Raw genomic sequence first — 9,894 nt, 5'->3', positions numbered from 1 at the left:
GAGATATAATACCTTCTTCTGGTTTCTTCTGGCACTGCGTGTTTGTGGCACATAGATCTACAGGCAGGCAAAACGTTCACGAATTAAAAAAAAAATAGATAATTAGTCCACCTAACCTATTACTTAAATTTCTGAAATTCTCTCTAGTAATGAACATTTTGAAAAAAAATGTTGAGAGATACTAAACATGTGTTTGTTTAACTTTTCATTAAGCTAAAAGGTAAAAGGCTGACAGCATTTACATTACTGAGGTTATAAAGTCACTATAAATCTTGTTTGCTGCCAATGGCCATATAAAGTCATATATCACTTTGGAAACTCTTGCAATGCTGAATGTGTATCTACCCTACCACCCAGACATTGTTTTCTCTGTTTTGCTGGGAAGTGAATTGAGAGAACATGTATTCGACCATGTAGTTACATTGGCAGTCCTGCCCTACAGCAGATTTCAACAAGAATGTTTGTAGCCATGCTGGCCCTGATGTCTTGTTTCCAAGTATGATTTCCATGATGTACACACTACTCATGATGCTCATATTCCTTTGTCAATGCTAGTGCAGGCCCTATTATTTTTATCTTAAAACTTCATTTATTATTATTATGTGTACATATAATATTTATATGTGTGAGTGAAGATATATATGACATGGCTCAAAGGGAGGTCAAAAGACACATTTTGGAAGTCAGTTCTCTTCCTCCATTGTGGGTCCTGGGTATTGAACTTGGGTAATGAATTCAGATCTTTAGGCTTGTATGGAAAGCATTTTTACCTTCTAAGTCATCTTCCTTGTTATTAGTTTAAGGACCATCTTAGTAATCATTTCCTCTGGATAATTTTTAAGCCTTGTATCTTATGCCCACCTCAAATAGGCTGAGTAAAGTGGAAATTCTGGTTGTGTCATGTGATACAGACTCATATGTTGTTTTGCTGAAGACCTGTGAGAGGACTGGTGATGTTTGGATAGAGTATAAGTAAGGCCCAACAGACAGGGACGACATGCATGCACAGCTATCTGTGCAACACTTTGTTGTCTTGAGTCTTTGCTGGGAAAGGCATGGCAGAAAACTTCTCCTTGCTTTCTGACTGGTTCTGGTCGCTCCTGCTGACTCTTTCTGATTTGGTAGAGACCTGGCGGTTTCTGCTGGATTGTGCCACTGTTGCTGATTTGTGTTTGGTGACACCTTTAACCTGGTCTGTTTGTATCCTGACACTGCTGAATGGACTTCTGGTATGCAGACAACAGAGATTAGAATTGTCCCTAAAGAACTATTTCTAAACAGGTCCACATCCCCTTGCCAATTTACCATCTTTTCTCCCCTACTTTTGGATGATGGGTGAGAGGGGGAATCAAAGCATTCCCTTTGAGAACCCATATTAAAGTAGGTTTTGAAAAACTAAGCCTACACCTGAGTATCGCTCCTCTGTGGGCTCATGACACTCTGAACATAACTTCCTTTATTGCTTCTTCATAATGTTATTAAATGCTCTGAAATGGCTCCAGTCCCCTGCTAGACAATGGACTTTCTGAGCATGGAATTAAGTCTTACCTATTTTGATATCTTGGCTGCAACCAAATAATCAACACATTCATTTGTATTTTGATTTTTTTTCATTTTCTTCCCCATCACTGATCTCAGAGGACCAGGCAGAATGATTTATAATGTGTGGCTGAAAGACGAGTATGGGAAATAGTCCCATTTGAAGGCTGATTTCCATTCAAGTTAATTATCAGAGTCAAAAATTCTCGGGCTTGGGAAAACAATTACAGGTAATCTAATTTAACTACCCACATGACAGTTGGAGACCTTTCAATATTTCCCCGAGTTGAGAAGCTGTGGAGAAGTGTGTACTAATTGTGATAGAAAACGAGGACTCTCTAACTGTCTGGAGAGTCTATCGTTTCTACTTTCTTCCAGCTCAGGCTGTGTGAATGATGCAGCAGGTCTATTTGAATTAGCACACCAGTGCTTACATACAGATGCACGTATAACCCACCACATGCTGCAAGTTTAAATTTGCAAATTGCTTAAGATGATGAATGTCAAGCCCATGCCAGGCCCGATCTCTCTCTCTCTCTCTCTCTCTCTCTCTCTCTCTCTCTCTCTCTCTCTCTCTCTCCTCTCTCTGGATCAGGATATAAAGCTCTACATTTATTAACTCCAGCAACACGCCTGTCTACTCTCTGCCATGATGATAACAGACTGACCCTCTGAAGCTGTAAGCAAGCCACCAATTAAACATTTTCTTCAATAAGTGGCCTTAGTTATGTTATCTCTACACAGTAATAGAAGAGGAACTCAGACAGAGGGTATAGATAAGAGGCCAGAGGTTGACATTGGATATCTTTCTTTGAAAATTTCCACTTTCTTTTTTCTTTGAGAAAAGTCTCTCACTGAACCCAAAACACACCAATTTTACTAGCCTGATGGCCAGCAGTACCAAGGATCCACTATTTTTCACCCTCAGTGCTAGGGTTGCCTGTGCATGCCACTGCCCTGACTATTACAGGTGTGAGGGATCTGAACACGCGTCCTCACGCTTGCATGGCAAGCACTTTATCCACTGAACCATCTCCCCCATTCCTAGCCTACATACTCTTTAAAAATGAATTTTTATTGTTTATTCTTTTGCAATTTCTCACATGTACAATGCATTTTGGTTCCTCTCCAAGCCCTGCCTCATCCTGACCCATCTCTTTCTCAGATTCATCACTTTGGCTTTGCTGTGTTACCTACTTTGTTTAACCATTCATATGACCACTGGATTGGGACTATCCATTGGTTCCTGAGGTTCTCCAGTGAACAAAACTGAAGGTAATATCTGTAGAAAATAGCTCAGCAGTGAGGGGCAGGGCCTCTCGACTCCCCTCCCATCCTCAGCTGGCCACCAGTGGTTTTGCTCTTGTGCAGACCTGGCATAGCGATGGATAGCTGTTTAGAGTGTGTGACTGCAGTGGCTTTGTCTCTCCTAGAGGATAACTTTTTTCAGTTTCCTCTGTCTTCCAGCTCTTATACCACTTCTTTTCTGCAGTGTTCTCTGAGCCTAGGAGGGCTTGATATAAATGCCTTATTTAGTGCTGAGCAACCAACCAACACGCATTCTCAGCACCTTAAAAAGCCACAGGTCTCTGCCTTCACAGGAAGAAGCATCTAGGACTAAGGGTGAGAGTGAAAAGTGTGTGTGTGTGTGTATGTGTGTGTGTGTGTGTGTGTAAGGTAATTTGAGAGTATGCCAGTTTAGCTCAACAGCAGAACTGGGTTTTCCTTCAGCCCTATGACAATCTCTCCAATGGAATTTTAGTGGGTTTATAGTTCCAAATATGGAACAGTTCTTATGTAGTTGGTTGCCCCCATAAGAGCTGTGCCAGTATTGTATATAGGTGCATCATTTCCGGCACTAGACTACATGTTCTTTGTAAAAGATTTACTGTTTGAATTATTTTTAATTAAGTGTGTCTACCTGTGCGCATGAACACAGGTTTCTGTGGGGGTCAAAGGTGTCCTATTTTCTACAGCTGAAGCTGTAGGGTTGTGAGCCACCAGTGTGGGTATTTGGAACCGAACTTGGGTTCTCTGTAAGAACAGCACTCCCTCTTTAATTCTGATATCTCTCCATCCCTACCTACACATTCCTAATGCTTCTTTCTGTGACAAAAATAAAGGCAATGAAAATTGATCATTCAACTCACTTAAAGTAGTTTAAACCAGTATTTATCTGTGCTGGCTAGTTTTATGTCAACATGATGCAAACTAGTGTCACTAGAGAGGAGGGTAGCCTCAGTTGAGAAAATACCTCCATAAGGCTGGGCTATAGGCAAGCCTGTGGGGCATATACTTAATCAGTGATTAATGTGGGAAGGGCCAACCCATTGTAGGCAGAGCTGCCCCTGGACAGGAGCCTGTGTTCTATAAGAAAGCAGGCTGAGCAAGCCATGGGGAAGAAGGCAGTAGGCAGCACTCCTCCATGGCTTCTGCATCAGCTCCTGATTCCAATTTCCTCCCCTGTTTGAGTTCCTGTCCTGGTTCCCTTCAAAGACAGGCTGCAATGTAGAAGTGGGAGGTAAATAATCTTTCCTCCAAGTTCCTTTAGTCATAGTGCTTCATCACAGCAATAGAAACCCTAACTAAATATTGTCCAACTGAACTCTGTGGAGTTGAGAATGGTAGAAAGCAAGAGCAGCAGGCAGTCCACACAGCGAGCCAGGTTCCCCAGAGCAGCAGGCAGTCCGCACAGCGAGCCAGGTTCCCCAGAGCAGCAGGCAGTCCGCACACCGAGCCAGGTTCCCCGTCCTTTTTAGGTTTTAAGCCATTCTTTGACTTCAGCCTCTGATCTCTCTGTATTTACTTCACCATTTCCCATTTTCTTCTTTCTCTTGCTTCCCCACACTCCTGACACTTTCATTTGTTCAAATTGGGGCTGATCTTTCTTTTGATACTGGGGACTAATCCCAAGACTCCAGGCATACCAAGCACATGTTCTACCATGTAGAGATACCATACAACTGCTGGGGAATTTCTTTTTGAAATCCTAAGGCCTGTATCCTACACACAATGATTCTGATGTAACTGGTCTGAGATACAGCTTGGCTGATTGTGTCTAGAAATGAAGAGTCTGTTGTGCAATCAGAAAGACTACTTTATTCCCTTTCTATGGAGGAGGCAGCTGACTTCCAGAGAGCGCGTATGCCTTGCCTATGCATGGTGGGTTGAATCAAATGATGGGCTCAGGCCTCCTGACATCTGCCTAAGGCACTTTTTGTGGAGCTGCTATTTGTCATTGTTTCACATGGCCGCCTTCTTCCAAGGACACAGGCTTCACTGGCTACACACACACACACACACACACACACACACACACACCGCCAATACTATACTTTCTAATTTTAGGATAAAACATTTAAGAAATGTTGTCATGTAGTGTCTTAAATATAACCAAAGAATATTTTTGAGTCTATGTGAATATAGAACCAGGTTTCTGTTTGCCATTTTGGTAAAGAAAATAATTTTATCCTTTATGAGTGAAAATAAAAGTGCTGTTTTTAAACTCTTGATACTTGATTGAATTTGGCCTTCATATGTCAGGAATATTTACCAGCAGCTCAGGTACCATGTTTAAAATGGTTTGTTGCTGTGGGTGTAGGTGAGGGAGACCAGTGCTTTACATTACACAACTATTTCTATGAAGTCTGAGATTTGGGCTGGGCACTCTTAGCCTGTGCCGTTATTCAGGCATCCAGGGATTACCAGGCCAACTGATTCATGGAAAGTAGAGGAAACAAGGTTGTCTGTTGCAGTGTGACAGATTATCCCCCAACCAGAAAGTACTTTGTGATATCTCACAGTGTACCCTAGTGAGGGGTACACTGGGCTTAATTGTTGATTCCACAATCTAGACATCAAGTGACGCTTCTTAGGGTAGTCAGACAGAGGCTGGGCTGTTCTGGAGAAGCTAATACAGCTCCATGCATGGCTGGCTGCTGAGGGAGAGATGAAAGGCAGGGCCTAGTTAAGACTGTCTACCAAAGCCAGGCTCCCAGCACTTGGGAAGTAGAGGCAAGTGGGTTTGTGAGTTCAAGGCCACCCTGGTCTATAGGATGAGTTCTAGGACAGCCAGGGCTACACAGAAAAATCTTGTCTCAAAAATCATTAAGGTAAATAATAATAAAGGCTCCCATGGGATCTGTGTGCTCTGCTATGCTGGCCTCGGGGTATTAGGGTTTCCTTTTCTTTTTTGTTTTCTTTTATATATGTCATATGCCATGCCAATTTCTTCTTCCATTTATTTTATTGTGTGACTAAACATTACATATTTACATAAAATTTACCATTTTTGCCACTTTTAGATTTCAGTTCAGTGGCATTGATTACACTGATAGTCATTCAAACATCTATTTCAAAACTTGTTCATTATCCATAAAGAAATTCTATAAACTATCATAGTTACTTTTCTATTGCTGTGAAGAGAAACTGTGACCAAAGCAGTTTATAAAGAAGTCATTTAATTGGGGCTTGTGTGCGGTTTCAGAAGGCAAGTCCAATACCCTCTGAGAGTATGTATGTGCACCGCATGGAAGCAGGAACCCACAGAGGTCAAAAGAGGCATCAGGGCCCAAGGAATTGCAGTTACAGGTGGTTATAAGCTTGCATTCAGGTGCTGGGAATTGAGTTCTCCGTGAAAGCAGCAAATGCTCTTAGCTGCTGAGACATCCATCTCTCTAGCATCCCAGACTAGGTCACAAGTGTCCTCTTAGAAAGTACAGATTGCCTGAGAGAAAGAGAAAAGGGAAGCTATACCAATGAACAAGGGATAGCTACAGAGTAGACGGCTACAAAGGAACTGGAGAGGGTGATGGTGATTTCTCATGGTTTTCTTACCTAAAATTATCTGTTTAGTATCTTTAATGCTCTATAAACATTCAAAGAATTTATCAGAATACACAAGCCATTTAAAAACCGCTCTCTCCTCCTGTCTTTCAAAGAAACAAAATAAAAAAGCAAAATATATTAAGCCTGTGATACAAGCCAGTAAGCAGCAAAATACTGTGTTAATTTTGGAAGCCTTCCATATGTCATCATAACACAAAAGAATGTGCGTTAATGGCTCTCTTATCACAGCCTGAGTTGGCTGAGCACAGGATGACACAGTACCTTGCTGGTTTAATTGTGCATTTCCTTGCTTCCTTTGGTTTCTGTCGGTCAAAACAAAAACATCTTTTTTTATGCTGGTGGATACAAATATAAAAATAGTCAATGGTGGAACAATTTCACATGCTGGAAATATTTTTGTTTTAATTTATTCTAAGTTTTGCAGTGCTAGGAACCAGGGCCTTGCACACAGCTAAGCCTATTTCCTGCCACTGGGCCACATGCATAGTGAAAGATTTTAAAAAATGTTTGAACAGAGCATCCATACATGCTTTTAAAATTATCAACAGGAACACCCAGATTTCTGGATAATAATTTATCTTCCAAATTAGATGCAGAGGAAAAGGTTTTAAGGTGGGCATTCAAACTATGTACAAATGCCATTTATTGAAATGGAACAAAAATCGAGGGAACTAGCTTTGAAGAAATTAGTAAAATTGCATTGAGAGCAATTAAGAACAATAATTTTCTCGTCAAGCAGCAGTGGAGGCATGCAGTGATGGCTCAGCACAACGGCCCACACTCACTACAGAGCAATTTTCCTTTTCTAAGATAACTAAGTAACTGTACTTTAATCATCTAAAATTATCTAAGGTATTACGTTTATGTAATCAGAATCTTTTGAAAGATGTCTAAGTTTTTTATTATATGCAAAGCTTTTTATTATGAAAACCTGAAACAAAATGATGCACTTGCTCACCCTTTAAGCCTGCGATTATTAGATCACTTGAGAATGAGGACAAAGAAAGCAGACCTCTGTTCTGATAAATCCTGATAGACAAAGACCAGCTTTCTTCACAGGTACCCAGTCTTCATGTTCAACACAAGGAAAATATTTAAGAACCTGAGGACAATGATAATATTGTTAACTTGGAATGGCAAACATTTCTACATATATGGAACTTTTAGTTTTGGGTAATGTATGTCAAGATAGTAGAACATAACAAGATAACTTCATTATTAAAAGTAAATCAAATATACTATCCTGCTTTATGATTCAAAAGCTCTCCCTCCCTCTCCCCTTCCCTCCTTCCCTTCTTCCCTCTCCCCTTTCCTTCTTCCTTCTCTCTCTTCTTCTATCCCTCCCTTCCTCCTTCCCTCCCTCCATCCCTTCCTCTCTTCCTTCTTCCCTCCTTCCTTTTTTCCATTTCTTTGTTTTCTTCTTTATTCCTTCCTTTCTTCTTTCCTTCTTTCCTTCATTTTCTTCTTTATGGAGACAGGGTCTTACTCTGCACCCTGTAACCCAAAGCGAACTCTAACTCTCTGCAACCCTTCTCTTGCTTCAGCCTCCCAAGTGTTGGGCTTATAGGCCTGAACCACCAGAGGCCCATAATCTGAGTGGCCCTCTGTAGAAACATGAATTACCATTGTTTATGATTATAAAAAAAAATTCTGTTTATTTCCAAACTGCATGGGAGTGGTGGTAGGGGCCACACTATAATAGACTGAATTTGCTTGGTCCATGGAGAGTGACACCATTAGGAGGTGTAGCATTATTGGAAGAGGCGTGGCCTTGTTGGAGAAAGTGTGTCACTGTGGAGGCAGGCTTTGAGGTCTCTATGTTCAAGCTCTGCCTAGTGTGGAAGTAGTCTCTCTTTTCTGCCTTTGGATCAAGATGTAGAACTCCTAGATCCTCCAGCACCACGTCTGCCTGCATGCTGCCATGCTTTCCGCCATGATGATAATGGACTGAACCTCTGAACCTGTAAACCAGTCTCAATTAAATGTTGCCTATATAAGAGTTGCCTTGGTTATGGTGTCTGTTCATAGCAGTAAAACCCTAACTAAGACACTGATGAAGTCTCAACCCTATATGAAGAGGTATAGGCATCTAAGGAAAGTTGGGAGCAAGAGAAGTGGGCCTTCCCTCAGGAAGAGAACACCAATTGGTTCATACAGTGCCAAATGGTTAGCTCTGAAAAGATACATACAAGTTATATGGACTGAGCTATTTACATTTAGGAATGTATATGTATATACATGTATACATATATAATAATTAGTCAAAAATTGCAGTGATTTTGGAAGAGAGCAGGGAGGAGTAAATGGATGGGCTTAGAGGGAGGAAGGGGAAGGGAAGAATGGTGTAATTATATTAGGATCTCAAAATAAAAAGAATTATGATTATTTGGTTCTTGTTAGATAGAAGCTATCATTATTTATCCCAATTCTACTTTGGATTTCATATATTTACAGTGACTTCAGTGAAATTACTAAGATCCTCTTTTTTTTAAATTAAAAACAAGTGGAAGGCTTCCTGGATTTCAATGGCATTCTTGCACAGGGCCATGCTAGTCTTTTCTGTATTGTTTCAGTGTTAGTATGTGTGCTGCTGAAGTGAGCCCCGCATCTTGTCTTAGTGGTCTGGCTTGAGTGCTCTTTTGTTAGCTATTTTTCAACATTAAAAATAATTACAAGTTAAAAATTCTGGTATCCTAACATGGTGGAACATACCTTTAATTCCAAGTACTGAGGAGACAGAGGCAGGCAAACATCTTTGACTGTGAGGCCAGCCTAGTCTATATGGTGAGTTCCAGACCAGTCAGACCCTACCTTAAAAAAAAATTGCAGTAAGTATGAGTTATCATCCACATAAAACGTTTATAATGTAAGCATTGTTATCTCTATGTTACCAACAAGAAAACAGAGACCTGAAACCTTCCCAAACAGCCATTCGTAAGCTCAATAGTGGGACTAAATCAGTTTGGCTGGCTCTAAACCAGAGTTCTTTCTAGTATACCACTGTCTAGACAGTAAACTTAAAATAAATATAATTTCTAAAAAGCCAGAGGAAAGGATTTTGAGTGTTTTTTCTATAAGAAATGATTGTTTGAGGAGAGAGGTATATTCCCTTAGATTGACAAATTACACAATGGAGACAAGTATTGCATCATCATATCACGCTCTAAGAGCTTTATAGTTTATATGATTTTTCTATGTATCAGTCAAAAAATAAATAAAATTTAAAAATAACAAAGTTGAAGTTCTCAGGTTGTGTAGTAGTTTTTAGACGTAGACTTTTTAAGTGGGAATAGAAAGAACTCAGGCAGCTTCCTGAAGTTGAAGTAGACTTTTTAACAGGGATAAGAAAGAACACAGGCATCTTCCTGTCACATCTTGTGGCTTGGAGTACTGCTCTGGCTTCCTGGGACGTTGTTACAGAATGGGTTTGTGGGTATGTGCACGTAGACTATGCATCCATCAGTGACCCAGGAACAATGGCTTTACCATGCTCTTAGTTTTTATGTG

The 9,894-nt window shown here is 40.5% G+C and overlaps 1 non-coding gene across 1 annotated transcript; it reads right to left on the bottom strand.

The window, feature by feature from the left end:
- Positions 1–8,884: 8,884 nt before the first annotated feature.
- Positions 8,885–8,990, bottom strand: LOC127686492 (U6 spliceosomal RNA). Its single transcript, XR_007978120.1, has one exon. It is a non-coding gene; the product is annotated as a U6 spliceosomal RNA (small nuclear RNA).
- Positions 8,991–9,894: the final 904 nt, after the last annotated feature.

The sequence above is a fragment of the Apodemus sylvaticus genome, chromosome 5 (genome assembly GCF_947179515.1).
Source record: "Apodemus sylvaticus chromosome 5, mApoSyl1.1, whole genome shotgun sequence".
Classification (NCBI taxonomy): Eukaryota; Metazoa; Chordata; class Mammalia; order Rodentia; family Muridae; genus Apodemus; species Apodemus sylvaticus.
The sequence above is the reverse complement of the archived record's forward strand: the minus strand, read 5'-3'. Positions and strand labels throughout refer to the sequence as shown.